This window comes from Triturus cristatus, chromosome 3_2 (assembly GCF_964204655.1).
Source record: "Triturus cristatus chromosome 3_2, aTriCri1.1, whole genome shotgun sequence".
Classification (NCBI taxonomy): domain Eukaryota; kingdom Metazoa; phylum Chordata; class Amphibia; order Caudata; family Salamandridae; genus Triturus; species Triturus cristatus.
The window spans coordinates 408465103-408482877 of NC_140584.1; the positions used below are offsets into that span (position 1 = coordinate 408465103).

The 17775-nt window shown below is 51.7% G+C and overlaps 1 pseudogene; it reads left to right on the plus strand.

Moving 5' to 3' along the window:
* Positions 1-16057: 16057 nt before the first annotated feature.
* On the plus strand, positions 16058-17059 carry LOC146857445 (18S ribosomal RNA; annotated as a pseudogene).
* Positions 17060-17775: the final 716 nt, after the last annotated feature.

A 17775-nucleotide genomic window follows, 5' to 3' on the forward strand; every position in this document is an offset into this window, starting at 1 on the left:
TACCAGACCAATTGATACATCTACGCGCACGCTGGCAGACTGACGTGGGTGACTTAGAGGAAGAAGACTGGCGGGATGCGCTGTCCTCCCCGTGCGAGGTGGCCATACCGTCGCAACTATGACTGGTTCAATTAAAAGTACTACATCGAACATATATCAGATGCACGACATTAGTCAGGATGGGCCGTGGTTGTTCAGAGCACTGTAGAAGGGGATGCAGGGAGGTGGGTACGTTCTACCACACGATCTGGAAATGTCTCTTGGTACGGATTTTCTGGGAAGCGGTCAATCGAGTAGTCGGTGAGGTGTGTGGGTTCACCTTAACACTATCCCCTAGATCTGCCTTCTTAATATCTGGGACACCACCGACTTTAACCGCATGGACCAACAGTGGGCACCTAATAGTTTTGCACTGGCGAAACATAATATCGCCCGTAAATGGGGCGTCCCAGACTTACCAACAATTGTGGAATGGGAGCAGGATGTCGATTGGTGTATGCTGGCGGACCGAGCAGTCTACAAGAACAGGGGTTGCCCCAAGAAGTGGGATAAGATATGGGGAAAATGGAATGCGTATCGAGGCAATATATGCATTTCCCCATCAGTACAAAGACATGGACCGTCTGGGTTACATATATGATGCAATTCTGGTGAGGGGAGGGGAGAGGGGGAGGTGGAGGGATCGCTGTTTGGATGTCCAGTATGAATTGAAATCTCCTGTTTCTGATCTGGTGTGATGCACATGTTTGTATTGTTATGTCATTAATATGTTTTAAAATATAAAAGATTCAAAATTAAATAAACGTGGACTTAGGACACAAACCTGACCTAAAAATTAAAAAAACATAAATCAAAATAAAAAACTTGCAATAAAATATAAATGAGCACTGCAATACAAAACAAAAATCAACATATACAATCTGCACAAAATGCATTAAAATCCATTTTTCTTAATGTACAAAATCTGCATCAGAATGCAAAATAGGGCATCAAAAGAAAAAGACCCATCTTAAATACAAAAAGTAATATTGAAAGGCAAAACTGTACTTCAAAATATAAAATTGTGCAACAAAGAGATGTGGTGTTGGTACCTTTTTTATACGTTTTCTTGGAAATATGGCCCAGAGAGACTTTCCAAAACCCTCTGGCAACTACAGATTTGTAATAACCTGGTAACATGAGCTGGGAAGACAGCCTGTACCCACGCATCTTCCACGACTTACCTGGATACGATGCTTAATGGATAAAGACCATTACTGTCAGAGACCACAGGATTATATTACTGAGTTCCGAAACCCCTCTGTCCCATATATGAACACACAAAAGGATCCACACTGTATATTTTATAAAGGCTTTATTAAATATTAAATCCCAGTTCTAGCGCTGGTTATATGAATTAACATTACTATAGAGATACAAATGACAGTGAAGAGGAATGCAACACAGCCAACCATAATGGAAATTGACAGCTTATCAGATGGTATTCATAAGAACAAAACAACAAGTAAGTCAAGCTTTTGGTAGTGTCATGGAATCCCTTCTTCTCTAGCCTCTGACTAATAGACATTGGCACAAGAAGAGTCATAACATGAGTTCCATAGGTGGCATGTTGACTCGCATACCTTTCGCTCATGGCGGAGTCAATATTTCTCAATCTTCAGCCTTACTGTGGAAAGCGGGGACAATGTCAGTCTGTATGTTGTCAAGCGTGTTCCTGGTACCCAGAGAGATAACACCAACAGCGCTGGTACCCAACCTTCAGCCAACTGCCCGCAGCCTTGAAACTCTCTCGGGAATCTGAAGGTAGTCTCTTCGCGAAGGTCCTCATGCGTTGGGCTTCCATACTACTTGTGGTATTATTATGAAAAAGCTGGACCTTATGGTTTGATGATGTCAAGTATGAATCTACACTGCATGTTTGCCTAAACCTATTGTACCCTCTGAGTCATACTCTAAGACTACATAACATATGAGCGTTTGATGCAGTATCAACCTATAGCAAAGCATTACATTACATAAGGAATATTTGCAGTAACATAATAGACAAATATGTGTTTGTATGAATAAATAAATGCAACCAGGGCTTCAGAAGCAAAAAACACAAAGCACGTGACAGTGGAGGACTTCAGGTCACCCATCAAGCACCACAAATGTGAACCCGCTGTTGACTGAATCTGACATTCGCCCCACAAAGGAACACATCCTTGTATGCTGCTGGCGGCACATCTTCTGTCAGACTCAGTCTGCAATGGAACCGTCCAAAGCATTTGAAAAAAGTCAGCTCCGGACTACTAAAAGCGCCGCGATGCCATACCAAGGGCAGACTGTGCACTATCCAAATGCCAAGAACTCACTCTGGAAGCAATTTCCATCGAAACCAGCTGAAGAAGATTGAATTACCTGCAAATCTCCTGCATTGCATATAATCACCCCCCAATTCCCTGAAAATGAGGCAATTAGCTTCCCTTTTGCCTTGAAATGTAGACAGTTAGCTCAAATCTTTATAAAAGTACTAAAAATGTTGAAAATGACAGAAACAGCCAGTACTAGAATTAGCACAGACTGATTAGCTTTGTTCCATTATTGAATTAAGTAGTCACAGCCCCATCCTGACTAACCCTCATTTCTGTGTGTCCTGAAGCCGGTTTGTCAGACTCTGAGGGCCTGGGATACCTCTTGCTGAGAAGGGAGGGGGGGTGCTGTTACGTCGCCGCCCACAAAGTCAGGCACAGTCAGGAAACTTCGCTTCGTCGAAACGATCAACGTTTCTTGACGCCACTTGACCTCACCTGAGGCATAGTCCAAACTAGCGGGTGCCCCGGATGTCCTAGCAGAAGATATCCCTTAGGTGGGACATCCTGCACCATGACATGCGACAGCCGAAGCTGCAACTCCCCCCTGTGTATATAAGAGGTGTGGGGAGGGTGAAGGGGGATAGTGTGTGGGGTGGGTGTAGGGAAAAGGGGAAGCTGAGCAAGCAGGGGGAAGCCTGGGTGGTGACAGTATAAGGGCAGTTGAGGATGTCACCACACAAAGGAAAGGGCGCAAAGGTGATACCCCTTCAAGAGAGGTGCCCGCGAACAAGGGGCGGTGACTGCTCCTGAGTGACAACAAACCACCAGCTGCCCCAAGGGACCCTTTGGCTTTAAAGCAAAAGGTTTCCCTCGTTCTGCTTCAAAAAGAAATTTGCAAAGTTGTGAGTCATGTTGTTTTACAACTTAGACAAGAGGGAAACAAGGAAGTAGGAGTACAGCAATTTTATTAGCTGTCGTCGGTGTGAGGTGTCTCCAAAGTAGGTGTGAGTGTGCAGAGAGGAGAGGGACGACGGGTAGGTTTCCCGTACAAGGAAGAGGGGCGTAAACCGCCTCGGTCTGCCCACGGATCCGCCGAAGCAGTTCATCTTCTATTAGGGGAGGGCTGAGTACAGGGCATACGCATAACGACATGTTCCAACAAACATACCTGTTTACCTAACCTCAACGAAGGGTTAATGGGAATATAGGGCGTCTTTTTCCCTGATTCCCACACTCTATTCTTTTTTGGTCCTGATGAAGCGCTTAGGGATCCACTAGGGACCAACACACAGCGCGAAACATGTCGACCTCCTTCTACACCTAACACCTTAGTAACTCACCACACGGGTTGAGAGCAGCGGGATCTACTTTGCTTGGCTTCCCCTCTCATTTTTGCAAAATTTGCGTCTCCTTCCCCGTGATACTTTTATCTTGATCCAGAGGAACCCCCGAATAAACTGATCAGGGTATCCCCTGGGTTATTTTATCATCACCCACTATCACCTCCGGACCCACACACCCCCATGCACAAAAACGGCAACTCCTAGAAGATCTCCGTCAGAGTGCCATCTAGTAGGGCCCGTGAGGGACTGCAGCGCCACCCCCATGAGGAGCATTGCCCAATGATGATGCTAGACACTCGCAAGGGTGCGTTAGGGCACAACGATTGACATATAGGAGTACCTTCTCTCCTCTCTGCACACTCACACCTACTTTGGAGACACCTCACAACGACGACAGCTAATAAAATTGCTGTACTCCTACTTCCTTGTTTCCCTCTTGTTTAGGAACTGATACCATCCATAGTGTTTATACATTACCTTTAGGAGCATTGGTTCAGGACCTTTTTCTAATAGCTCCTTGTTCCCCTCTCAGATGTTTGAAGAGTTTTACAACTTAGCACATTTCCCTAGTATGGGAATGTACTATCTGAATGAAGGTAATCAGGACTTTCCACTTCTATGACTGGCTTTCTGGGAAACAGGAGAGAAAACTGAAAAGGCTGCAGGACATGAGAACAGAGGTCCCTTGTACACCCACCATCCTGCAGCCCTAAAGGTACACTGTTTGAGGTGGTCATCATTTTGATGCCAACATCATCCAGAACATCTTTGCTGGTAAAAGAAAAAACTGAATTTGAGCTGAAACAGAATCGAATCGATTCTAAATTCTCCAGGAAGTGTCATCCTCCACATCATCTGTCATCTACTATAGTCCCCTGCCTGCCCTTGACGACTACACCATGTAAATACCAAGAGTATAAAGGCACATGCTGACTCCAGAATTCTAGCGCCCACTAACAGTGGCCCAAAGAGAGCAAGGCGCGTTATTACATGAAGATGATACAATCTGTAACCAAGAAGCACACACGAAGTGGCATGTCAGCCTCCTTCAAAACTCCATTAATCAATACATTGAGTATAAATATTTTTTTAGCCTAGTGCTAGCAATTTTCCGAGCTGCTGAGGGTCATTCATTTTCAGATATGCCTGAGACTGGCGTGGTTAACCGCTTCTTCCTCTCCTTCGGGCGAGGGGACCTCCTCCCCAGACGGGGGATCCCCACCAGAGATCTGGAACAGGCAGATGCCGTCGACTGTCGGCTCTCAGCGTCTCCTCAGGACGGCAGGGACTGTGCGGTTGGGGCTGTGTGTGGCGGCAAAATATGTTACAGATGTAGGGGTGACAGGTAGAACGAAATTAATAGAGAGTGGCTTGGTCGGACCAAGAAAGCATTCTTTCATTTGTAAAAATAAGCAGTCGCGCGAAGGCGTCTAATATTTCAAGGCGCACTTTCATTAGAGGCAGAGCGGCGGTTAGGAATAGAATGCAGCCCTCGCGAAGGCCAAATACTCTCCGAGTACGGTTAAACGTCTCCATGCACCGCCTGCCCTGTTTTGTGCAGGGACATGGTTGTGTAATTAAAGCTTCTGAAGGGGCCTGGATTCCTGAGAAGGCGGGAGCCTCTGGTGATAGAAAGCTGCGTTTGCATTGGCTGAGTGGGGAGACACGGTAGACACCTATCACAAGTCAGTTCACAGGTTTGGCTGCGGTTATGTTCAAGAGGTCTTCTTGGACCATAACTACGGTTAACAAGCACTGGCAAAGCTAATAGGTTCTGCTTACCATCCTAGTGTTTTTTGCAGGTTCGAGATAGGGGGCAACAGGGCACAAGTCCCAAAAAAAGAAGTGGGGGGACTAACCTAATTAGGCAGTATGCAAGTGACATCACAGTGCGTGACATCACGACGCGTGACATCACGGCACATGGCATCACATGACATTACATGTGGCATCACAGGAATTGACCTCATAGGAAGTGGCATCACAACCCACGACTTTAATATGTACGTGTGTTGTAAAATGCTCTGACACTCTGCTTTGGGATGAGTAGCACTATACAAGACTAATAGTCGTTAAATTATTTCAACGCTTCCTCAGGGGTAGTAAGCGCTATATAAATTATATTTATTTTGTGTAAATACTGGGAGAGACCAACACATCTGACATTCTCACAGTGCATGCATATCTAGTAAACAGAGCTTGAACAAAGTGAAAAGCTGCCTCACTTAAGTATGTGTGAAGTGCTAACCTTCGCCTCCCCTCTGCTGCATTTGCTCCCAGGTGTGAGGCTCCTGACTGCTCCCAGCCAAGAGACTCGAACAAAAGGAGGCCTGATGACCCCTCAAATTCGGCCTTTGTTATGGGCCCAGCAGGAGTTACAAATAAGAAAGCCCTGTCCCCGCCTGCACGTTGTTGCTTGTTGTAGATGAAAAGCAGACAACGTGCAGGCGCTACTGAAAGTGTCCCGGTGTTTGGAAATGACACAGGGACAAGTTTAGCACATTATTTATTGGGGCCCAACTTCTTGGCAGGGTGGACGGCGTTCACCCTGTGAAAATAGTGGGTGGACACCGTCCACCAGCGTGTACCCTGACTCAATCCCTGGGGGGCAAGCAACAAGCCTGGGGGGTGGGGGGGAGTGGAGCCAATCAACAAGACGGGGGACAAGAGGGGTGTGGGAGGGGCAAGCAGCAACGCGGAAGGAGGCAGGAGGGGTTGGGCAACCAGGGGCGACTCCTCCGTAATGGCAGAGGGGCGTCACCCCAGAAAAATAAAACATTCTACTTTCATCGTTTAATTTTTCAGTTGCTGGCTGAGTCAGCATGCAATAGGGAGGGGACAGGCCAAGGGAGGGAGGAGGAGGAGTGCTATGTGCACTTCTAAGTGGGCATTAAACTCCCTCCTCTTGTGCTCGCCCGGCGCTCCCCCTCCCATGCTCCGCCTGTTCCCCCTCCCCCGGCCCACCATTTGTTGTTTGTGGAGGCTGCCAATGATAGCAACTACGCCAGAGGAGGCGGGGGGGCAAGGAACATCAATAGGGAGGGGGCAGCCAGGAGGGACAGGGCAAGCAACAACAATGCAGGAGGTGGAACAAGAGATGGAAGCAAGCAACAACAAAGCGAAAGGGATGGGCGAAAGGGACAGGGCAAGCAAAAACAGAATGGCAGGGCAAGCAACAACAATGTGACTGGGCGGGAGGGACGGAGCAAGCAATAACAATGTGAAAGGGATAGGGCAAGCAGCAAAAAAGCAGGAGGGATGGAGCAAGCAACAACACAGAAGGAGGCAGGAGAGACAGGGCAAAAAAGCAGTATGGGGTGGGTAGGATCGAGCAAGCTACAACAATGCGCGAGGAATAAGGCATGCTGCAACAACACTGGAGGGACAGAGCAAGCGTAAAGCAATGAAGGAAGGGCAGGAGGAACAGGGCAAGAAAGAAATAATATGGGAGAAATGGGCCAAGCAAGCAACAATGCAAAAGGGGACGGGAGGGATGGGGCAACCAAGCAACTATGCAGTAGGGGGGTTGTTGGGACAGGACAAGTAAGCAACAATGTGGGATGGGGCGGGTGGGAGAGAGCAAGCAATGGGGCAGGAGGTGGCAAGCAACAACTGTGAGTGGCACTGGGGAAGGCGGCCTGCAAACAAGGCCAATAGGTCTCCCCTATGCGAGATCAAATGATTTTGTTAGTGGTTTTTAGCAATGTTATACAGCAACAGTGCAGCATGGCTGAAATCAAAAATAAGAAACACTATAACGCGGCTAACGCTGGCTACATTATAGTGTTTTTGTTTTTATTTTCAACCATGCTGCACAGCAGCCATACTAAAAATTGACAAAGCAAAATAGCTCTTCTATTTAGCTTTGTCAAGGTTTTTTTAAGCTTTATAGTGCCCTACACACCTGTGCTGTACTGAATGCTCTGTGGCATTGCTACGCCTGTAAGGATGAATTATTGAACCTCACTGCAACAGTGAGTGGTACTCCGACACATGCAACGGGGGCTGAACACACTCACCTATCGCCCAGACCATGAAACTAATTATTTCCCTTTATACAGGGAATGCATTCGAAGTGTCTTCATTACAGGGGAACATATTTTTTGACCATTTATAAAAGTGTTTCTGTCTTGTCTCTCCCAGGACATTGTTAGTATGGACAGCAAGGCAAACTTGCGCTATGTGCTTACCTTGCTTCTTGACAGACTTGTCTGCAGATCCCATGGGTCGACAATCCCGCACACCATGCTAGTTCCCAAAATGTGCAAATAGATGCATAGAGTATTCTTTTCTGGCACAGCTGATGAAAAATGAAAATGGATGTCTAACCAATATGTCTGTTTGCAGAAAGATATATAAATACACCTTTCAAAATGCAAGACTGTGCTAAAGAAAACATGGAAGAGATGTAAAGCACTGAATGGGTGGGGGTGGGCGGGTAAAATGATAGCGACGATGAAGCCAACCAATTGTAAATACCGGGCTTGCTCTAAGCCCTTTTTAGATTTTTTTTGTTGTTAACAAAAGATCTTGCAAGAGACAGTGCAGGTGCTGTCTCCAGTGAGACCGAAGAAGTAGCTTCAAAAGCACCAGAAGTGGAAAGACATTGGGCAAGGAAGCAGTATTTGGGCCATACTCCAGAGGAGGAACAAACACACGAAGACAAAGTGAAGCCAGCACATGCTGACCCAAGAGTAGCAAGGAAATGACATTGGCGATTAAACCAACCAATAGTAAGCCCTAGGCTGGCTCTAGGCACTCCTATAAGTAAACAAAATGTTTCACAAGCGACAGTCTCAGGAGAGACCTAAAAAGACTTTCCCTATCTTCTGTACCCATCTTCAGCCTACTCTGGCAGTCTGTTGTTTAGGCAGATCCCTTCTCTTCACCTATCCTTTCAACATTTCCAAGCTGTTGCGCAAAACAAGTTTCTGGGTCCACAACTGGTCATAGTGGCCATCACCTGCTTCTAGCTCGAAACAAAATGGTCACCTTAGAAAAATACCTGTCACAGAATCGTTCCACGAGCCCCTTGAGCCACAAGGGATCTTGGTGATTGGGGTTTGTGAGAACAATTAGCATGAAGAAGCAAAGGCCTATTTTAACTGCTTCACCAACATCTTTGAATAACGGAATAGTAGCTCGTTGTATGAATGTAACCATTTGTGCTTGTGTTCTGCTAGTTTAAGATCATCCAGCAGCACAACGTGTGGTAGTACTGTGACCCTAGTATTAAATTAGACTCTGGTGAAACACAATGGTGGTTGTGTGATTGAACCGAAGCAAATTAGTCTGTGCTTTGTTTTGCAAATGCTTAGGGGCCAGATATACGACCATTTTTTGTGGTTGCAAACAAGCAAGTGGCCCGTTTGCGACCGCAAAATAGGTCTGTGCAATGTACAAACCCTATTTTGCGAGTCGGTAACCTTTTACCGACTCGCAAACTAGGGTTTGCGACTCGCTATTAGGAAGGAGCGTGCCAAGGGCGTCCCTTCCTAATAACAAGTCGCACTTCTATGTACAATTGTTTTGTGACCACTATTGTGGTCGCAAAACACTCGCAGTTTACCACCTATTTGAATAAGGTGGGAAGCCACTTGCAAACGGGCAGGGGTCGCCAGACGCCCCCTTCCCTTTGTGACTGTCAGCAAAAATATTTTACGAGCAGGCAGTGGTCCCACGAACTAAAAATGTAAACAGAATCATTTCATATATCTTTTTTAAATACAGCCCGTTTTACCATAAGGAAAACGGGCTGCATTTAAAAAAGAAACTGCTTTATTTAAAAAGCAGTCACAGACATGGTGGTCTGCTGACCCCAGCAGGCCACCATCCCTGGGAGTGCTGGCCATTCCCAATGGGGTCGCAAATTGCAACCTGCCTCATGAATATTAATGAAGCAGGTCGTTTGCGACCCCTTTGGGAATCGCAAACAGTGTCTGAGACACTGTTGTACATTCAATTTTGCGAGTCACAAAACAATGCAATTTTCTACTTGCAAAATGGAAGGGTCGTACCTCTGGCCCTAGATGTCTAGGGCAGGTCCTGTGGGTGCCTTTTACCTCATATTTTCAAACAAAGCGCAAGGCTGTTTCAAAGCCCTCATGGCAGCCAAATCGAGAATCTAGGAGCCCTATGGTGCCAATCGAGGGTGTCAAAGCCAGTGGAACAGAAAAAGGGCACATAGCACACGCCTGTATAATGTTTATATGGAAGGTTGTGCTGCAGCGCACATAACTTTGTAAAAATTGTCGATTACTGTTATATATAAGCAGCAGTTTGGCTGTACCACTTTAGAACTGCTAGAAATGTTGTATTTATGCTAGCTCCGTCACTATATGGCTGACTTTATGCTTTTATATATGATCTGTACAGCGTATATATTCAAAACTGTTCAGGCGGTGTTTGTGCTATATTAGAAAATTAATAAATCAATAAACAATCATTCAAATATTGCACAACACAGACTAAATTGTCTCTTGCTGCTCACTTAAATAACAGAGGTTTTTATAACCCATCTCAACAGCCCTCATTATGTTGACCTCAGAGGTCTGACCTGCTATGTGGGTCTTGCCTGGATCCCCTCTCTTTGACCTGTAGATTACTAATCCTTCTCCTCAGAGGGTGCTCCACCCACTGCAATGACTACAATGTATTTCCATTTTACCTAGGATAACAAGATACCCGTGGTGTCTCTTGAAGATAAAAATGAATCCTGCTGGATTGGATTGAGGAACTTTTGTTATTATCTGTATATGAAAAAAGAAATGTTTGGTGTAAAGTTTATAAGAAACACTTCATCGTGGCATTTGAGAAAATGTTAGTGAATTTTGTGTTAAAAAGCCCTATGTTTTTCACGTTTTTGCCTGCCATACCGTGCACTTATTATGTGCATTTGTCATGGGCATCTGTTGGATTTTAATTGCTCTTTATGTTGATAAAGTTGAGGGTTCAATATATGTTTTTCTGCACTTTTGATTTTGTGCAATTTACTTTCTGCAAAAATGGTGTATTCTGTGTTTTGGACTCTCTTCTGGACGTTCCGGAAAAGTATTAATAATAATATTTATTCCAACTTTCACAGTGGAGGAAGCAGTTCAGAAAGTTCCCTAAGGCCAGCACTCTTTTGTCAGGAAGTGTGATGTACTTGGTGCCCCTAGGGTTCATTCAGCATGCCCGAGGCACAATGCGGCTTATTTACAAGGCCCTTGCACCACAAGTGTGTCACTTTTAATATGAGAAAATGTGATGCACTTGTGGTGCAAGAGTCTTGTAAATAGGCCCCTATATATTTGGTGACAATTGTGGTGGGTGCTTTGAGGTAAGAGCACAATCAATGACCAGGCTGTTGTGCGGGGAGTGTAGGCGTAAATCTCAATCAGGCTATAGAACTCTCAAAACTAGGATTGAATCCATTAGTCTTCAAAAACAAGGTATGTGCTGATCAGTTTACCAGATGACGCTGTCATTGGGGAAACTCTGTTCCAGTCATCACAAGCGTCCATTTCACAACATGATCTATTCTGTTGTACTTTTTATTAGTTAACATACCAGGTGAAGAGCGAGTGCAGACAGGAAAATACTCTGAGGTCAAAAAAGCTGTGCAGTGTTGAAATCATGATTTTAACCCACAGAGTACCATTACAGCAGTAGGGAACTGTAAGGGTTCTACTGGATACCCGGCACAACTACTTTCTGCTTCTACAGACAGAGAAGGAAAGAGAGATGGGAAGAGCTAGAGAGAGAGAATGTATCATCATTCTCAAAAACGTAGCTAAATACCTACATTCTTGCCTCAGCCATAGTCTATGAAGGCATCATCTCACGATTAGGGCTGGGCAGAATTGGCGTAGCGCGAATACGAAGAATTTTGGAAAAAATGTGTGGAAAAGGAGCGCACGTCCTGAGGGTCCGTGTGCCCGGGACAGGGGTCCCTCGTGCCCGGGCTCCCTGGCCTGGCTGGGTTGAGAAGCAGGGACCTGCCCCGGGGCCTGGGTTTCGGTCAGGGCCTGGGGTTTGGGAGCCCCCGTCCTGCGGCCTGCCAAGTGTCCATCTGCCCGGGACAAGGGTCCCTGGTGCAGAGCCCCAGAGACCTGCAAGGGTAGGTGGGAGCCCTACCGCTAAGGCTCGGGGCGGGCAGATTGGAGTCCTTTCGGTCCCGGTCATCTGGACGCACCAATCCCCTCGGACATCTAGTCGCACGCAATGCTTTCCAAGTCGCGATGGGGGCTCATTCGCCTCCCCGATCCCAGCCAGGGCTCCAGGAGGTCGGGCAAGTCTGGGCCTAGGGTCCCCTGAGTCTCTCGGTGCGCACGGTTTCCCAGAAAGAGGGGTAGCCTTCCTCTGGATTAGTAGTGGCAGGGTATGCCGGGACACCCCTCCCGGGCTGGCGGTTCTCAGCAGGGGACCAGATGAGCTGGGCACGGACGACACCTCCCCTCTGTCCGGGGGCTCCCTCCTCCAGCCCACGGCGTGGCAAAGTGCCCGGTACGGGCTTCATGTGTCCCGGGCAGTCCTCTGCCGGGCATCTGGGCCCCAGGAGCGCCTGGGGGCCTCCCCATGCCTGAGGCCCAGCGTGGGATCTCCAAGCCCCCCGAGCCCTGCAGCCCCAGAGCCCTGCAGCCCCCAAGCCCTGCAACCCCTGAGCCCTGCAACCCCCGAGCCCTGCAGCCCAAGCCCTGCAAGGGCAGGCGGGAGCCCTCCCGGGAAGGCTCGAGGCAGGCAGATTGGCGTAATTTCGGTCCCGGCCATCTGGTCGCACCAATCCCCTCGGCCAACTGATCGCACGCAATGCTTTCCAATGGGTCGACCAGATGGCCGGGCCGGCCTGGAAGTCCAGATGAGGGCTCATTCGCCTCCCCGATCCCAACCAGGGCTCCAGGAGGTCGGGGCCTCCGCGCCTAGGGTCTCCCGAGTCTGGCAGTGCGCACAGGTTCTCAGAAAGAGGGGTAGCCTTCCTCCGGATTACTAGGGTCAGGGTATGCCGGAACACCCGTCCTGGGCTGGCGGTTCTTTGCCAGGGACCAGATGGGCTATGCCCGGACAACATCTCCCCTCCGGCCGGAGGGCTCCCTCCTCCGGCCCACGGCGTGGCAAAGTACCCGTTACGGGCACCATGGGTCCCGGGCGTTCGGGCCCGAGAGCTCCGGTGGACCTCCCCGTGCCTGAGGCCCAGCCGGGGTACCCGAGCCCCCTGGGAAGCAGAGCCCCCAAGCCCTGCGTGAGCAGGCGGGAGCCCTACCGCGAAGGCTCGGGTCGGGCATATGGGAGTCCTTCCGGTCCTGGTCATCTGGGCGCACCTTTCCCTCGGCCATCTGGTCACACGCAATGCTTTCCAATGGGGCGACCAGATGGCTGGGCCGCCCTGGAAATCCCGATGAGGGCTCATTTGCCTCCCCGATCCCAGCGAAGGCTCCAGGAGGTCAGGCACGTCCGCGCCTAGGGTCCCCTCAGTCTTGCGGTGCGCGCAGTTTATCAGAAAGGGGGGTAGCCTTCCTCTGGATTACTAGGGACAAGGTACTCTGGGTCCCCTCTCGGCCTAGTGGTCCTCAGCCGGCAGCTGGACGAGCCAGGATGCCGCCCCAGCCCTGGGTCCATCCCTGGGCCTGCCGCGTGGCAGGCTGTCCTGGATGGGGTCCGGCGGGCCCGGGGAGCCTCTTCCTGCTGGGCTGGGTCCAGGGGTCCAGGGGCCCCGGGGACGGCGGCCCCCCAACCCCAGGCTCTGTCCTCGGTCCTGCTGTGTGGCAGGGTGCCCGAATGAGGTCCCGCAGGACCGGGGAGGCTTCCCCTTCGTCTCTGGGCCCGGGAGCCACGGCTGGGTCCAGGGGCCCCACCGGGCCCCGGATCGGGTGTTCCAGCCCTGGGCCCCGTCCCCCGGCCTGCTGCCCTGCCAAAGGCCCGGGATGGGGTTCCATCGTGCCCGTGGAGCCTCCCCTTGCACGGCTGGGTTCAGGGGCTCCCTGCGTCCCAGGGAGGGTGTCCTCCCCACCCCGGGCTCCGTCCTCAGTCCCGCTGCGTGGCAGGGTGCCTGGGATGGTGTCCGGCGGGCCTGGGGAGGCTTCCCCTGCACCTCCAGGCCTGGGAGCCATGGCTGGGTCCAGGGGCCTCGTCGGGCCCCAGGTCGGGTGCTCTGGCCCTGGGCCCCCGTCCCCTGGCCTGCCTGCCTACCAAAGGCCTGGGACGGGGTTCTGTCGTGCCCGGGGAGCCACCCCCTGCTCGGCTGGGTTCAGTGGCTCCCAGGGGCCCCGGGGAGGGCGGCCTCCCTACCCCGGGCTCTGTCCTTGTTCCTGCCGCGTGGCAGGGTGCCCGGGATGGGGTCCGGCGGGCCCTGGGATTCTTCCCCTGTGCCTCTAGGCCTGGGAGCCCTGGCTGGGCCCAGGGGCCCCGCCGGGCCCCAGGTCGGGTGCTCCGGCCCTGGGCCCTGTCCCCCGGCCTGCCGCTCTGCCAAAGGCCTGGGACGTGGTTCCGTTGTGCCTGGGGAGCCTCCCCTTGCTTGGTTGGGTTCAGGAGCTGCGGTCGGGGCCCCTGAGGGCCCTGGGAAGGGTGGCCATCCCACCCCGGGCCCGGTGAGGCTTCCTCTGTGCCTCTGGGCCTGGGAGCCCTAGCTGGGTCCAGGGGCCCGCGTCGAATGCTGCTCCACCAAGGGCCCAGGACAGGGGTCCCTCGGTCCTGTGCCAGCCTCCCCTGCTTGTCAAGGTGTCCGTGGGCCCAGGGTCTGAGGGCCCGTCACGTCCACCTCGCAGCCTCCATGGCTGGGGCCCAGCTGGGGCCCTGGCGCCCACTCACTCTTTCATTGGGGCACAGAGCAACCAGATGGCTTCACTTTCGTGCCCGGCAATCTGGTCGCACCTTTTTTACCAGAAAGGGGGGTAATTTTCCTCTGGATTACTAGGGAGAGGGTCAATCAGACCTCCGTGAGGTCTGGCGATTCTGAAACAGGGGAAGGGAGCACCCGGGCCCGCCCGCCGAGGCCCCCAGGGGCCCAGGTACGCACCTGCCTCTCAGCCCCTTTTCGATGGTCCTTTTTCTCCAAGTTTGCTCAGTCAGACCTCTGTGAGGTCTGGCGATGCTGAGACGGGGGAAGGCAGCACTCGGGCCGCCTGCCGGGGCCCCCAGGGGCCCGGGTACGCACCTGCCTCTCAGCCCCTTCCCAATGGTCCTTTTTCTCCAAGTTTGCTCAGTCAGACCTCCGTGAGGTCTGGCGATGCTGAGACGGGGGAAGTCAGCACCCGGTCCCGCCCGCCGGGGACCCAGGGGCCCGGGTACGCACCTGCCTCTCAGCCCCTTCCAGATGGTCCTTTTTCTCCGAGTTTGCTCAGTCAGACCTCCGTGAGGTCCGGCGATGCTGAGACGGGGGAAGGCAGCACCTGGGCCCACCAGCCAGGGCCCCTAGGGGCCCAGGTACGCACCTGCCTCTCAGCCCCTTCCCGATGGTCCTTTTTCTCCGAGTTTGCTTAGTCAGACCTCCGTGAGGTCCGGCGATGATGAGACGGGGGAAGGCAGCACCCTGGCCGCCCGCCGGGGCCCCCAGGGGCCTGAGTAAACACCTGCCTCTCAGCCCCTTCCTAATGGTCCTTTTTCTCCGAGTTTGCTCAGTCAGACCTCCGTGCGGTCCGGCGATGCTGAGACGGGGGAAGGCAGCACCCGGGCCCGCCTGCCAGGGCCCCCAGGGGCCTGGGTACTCACCTGCCTCTCAGCCCTGGGTACTCACCTGCCTCTCAGCCCCTTCTCGATGGTCCTTTTTCTCCAAGTCTGCTTGCCCTGGGAGCAGGCAGGGATGCTAAGGCAGCATACCCCCTGCGCAGGGTGGCCTGCCAAGGGGATGCCCCAGCCGTTCTCTAATCGATTGGGCACTCTTGGTCCGTTTAGGGATGGACTGCTTGGCCAGCATCGGCAGTTTCAAGCAAAGCGCTTCCACCCCACATTGACCGTCTGACTCGAGGGCCTGCCACCTGGCGGGAGACTCTTCACCCTACCCTGCGGAGCGAAGGCCGTGTGGCCCAGGCAGCTCGTGCCCCCCAGTGGTCTGAACTGCCTGAAGGGGTCGGGTGGTGCCAGGCCCTTGGATGCTGCTGCGAAGCAGGTCCAAAGGCCCCGTGCGCCACGTCATCACCCCTCTCTGCCCAGCACCTTTCCACAGCAGCACGAAACGACTGTTCTGAGGGGTGCTGCCGCCGCCAGGCTCCGGAACCCCTGCGTCTTGCTCAGGTTGCGCCTCGGCCTGCCTCTCCCTCCCGGGGGAGACGGCTGGGCCTGCCAGTGCCCATGCGACCGCACCTCTCCACACCCCTCCAGTGAGCCCTGCCGCCCAGGCAGGTGGGCTCCTTCCCCTGGCAGGTTCCCGAGAGATGGAGGGGTGCGCGAAGGTTGCCGTGCGGGGAGATGGGCACGCGGCCCCACCCCGTCAGCAGGTGCGGCTACCTGGTTGATCCTGCCAGTAGCATATGCTTGTCTCAAAGATTAAGCCATGCACGTGTAAGTACACACAGCCGGTACAGTGAAACTGCGAATGGCTCATTAAATCAGTTATGGTTCCTTTGATTGCTCCATCTGTTACTTGGATAACTGTGATAATTCTAGAGCTAATACATGCCGACGAGCGCTGACCTCCCGGTATACGTGCATTTATCAGACCAAGACCAATTCAGGCTCGCCCGGCCGCTTTGGTGACTCTAGATAACCTCGGGCCGATCGCACATCCCCGTGACGGCAACGATACATTCAGATGTCTGCCCTATCAACTTTCGCTGGTACGTTCTGTGCCTACCATGGTGACCACGGGTAACGGGGAATCAGGGTTTGATTCCGGAGAGGGAGCCTGAGAAACGGCTACCACATCCAAGGAAGGCAGCAGGCGCGCAAATTACCCACTCCTGACTCGGGCAGGTAGTGACGAACAATAACAATACTGGACTCTTTCGAGGCCCTGTAATTGGAATGAGTACACTTTAAATCCTTTAACAAGGATCCATTGGAGGGCGAGGTGAGCTACCGCCTGTCCCAGCCCCTGCCTCTCGGCGCGCCCTTGATGCTCTTGAGTGTCCTGGAGGTCCGAAGCGTTTACTTTGGAAAAATTAGAGTGTTCAAAGCAGGCAGGTCGCCTGAATACTTCAGATAGGAATAATGAAATAGGACTCCGGTTCTATTTTGTTGGTTTTCGGAACCGGGGCCATGATTAAGAGGGACGGCCGGGGGCATTCATATTGTGCCGCTAGTAGTGAAATTCTTGGACCGGCGCAAGACGAACCAAAGCGAAAGCATTTGTCAAGAATGTTTTCATTAATCAAGAACGAAAGTCGGAGGTTCGAAGACGATCAGATACCGTCGTAGTTCCGACCATAAACGATGCCGACTAGCGATCCGGCAGTGTTATTCCCATGACCCGCCGAGCAGCTTCCGGGAAACCAAAGACTTTGGGTTCCGGGGGAAGAACAGTTGCAAAGCTGAAACTTAAAGGAGTTGACAAAAGGGCACCACCAGGAGTGGAGTCGGTGGCTTAATTTGACTCAACACGGGAAACCCCATTCGGCCCGGACACGGAAAGGATTGACAGATTGATAGCTCTTTCTCGATTCTGTAGGTGGTGGTACATGGCCGTTCTTAGTTGGTGGAGCAATTTGTCTGGTTAACTCCGATAACGAACAATAACAATACTGGACTCTTTCGAGGCCCTGTAATTGGAATGAGTACACTTTAAATCCTTTAACAAGGATCCATTGGAGGGCAATTCTGATGTCAACAGCCGCGGTAATTCCATCTCCAATAGCGTATATTGAAGTTGCTGCAGTTAAAAAGCTCATAGTTGGATCTTGGGATCGAGCTGGCGGTCCGCCGCGAGGTGAGCTACCGCCTGTCCCAGCCCCTGCCTCTCGGCGCCCCCTTGATGCTCTTGAGTGTCCTGGAGGTCCGAAGCATTTACTTTGGAAAAATTAGAGTGTTCAAAGCAGGCCGGTCGCCTGAATACTTCAGATAGGAATAATGGAATAGGACTTCGGTTCTATTTTGTTGGTTTTCGGAACCGGGGCCATGATTAAGAGGGACGGCCGGGGGCATTCATATTGTGCCGCTAGTAGTGAAATTCTTGGACCGGCGCAAGACGAACCAAAGCGAAAGCATTTGTCAAGAATGTTTTCATTAAT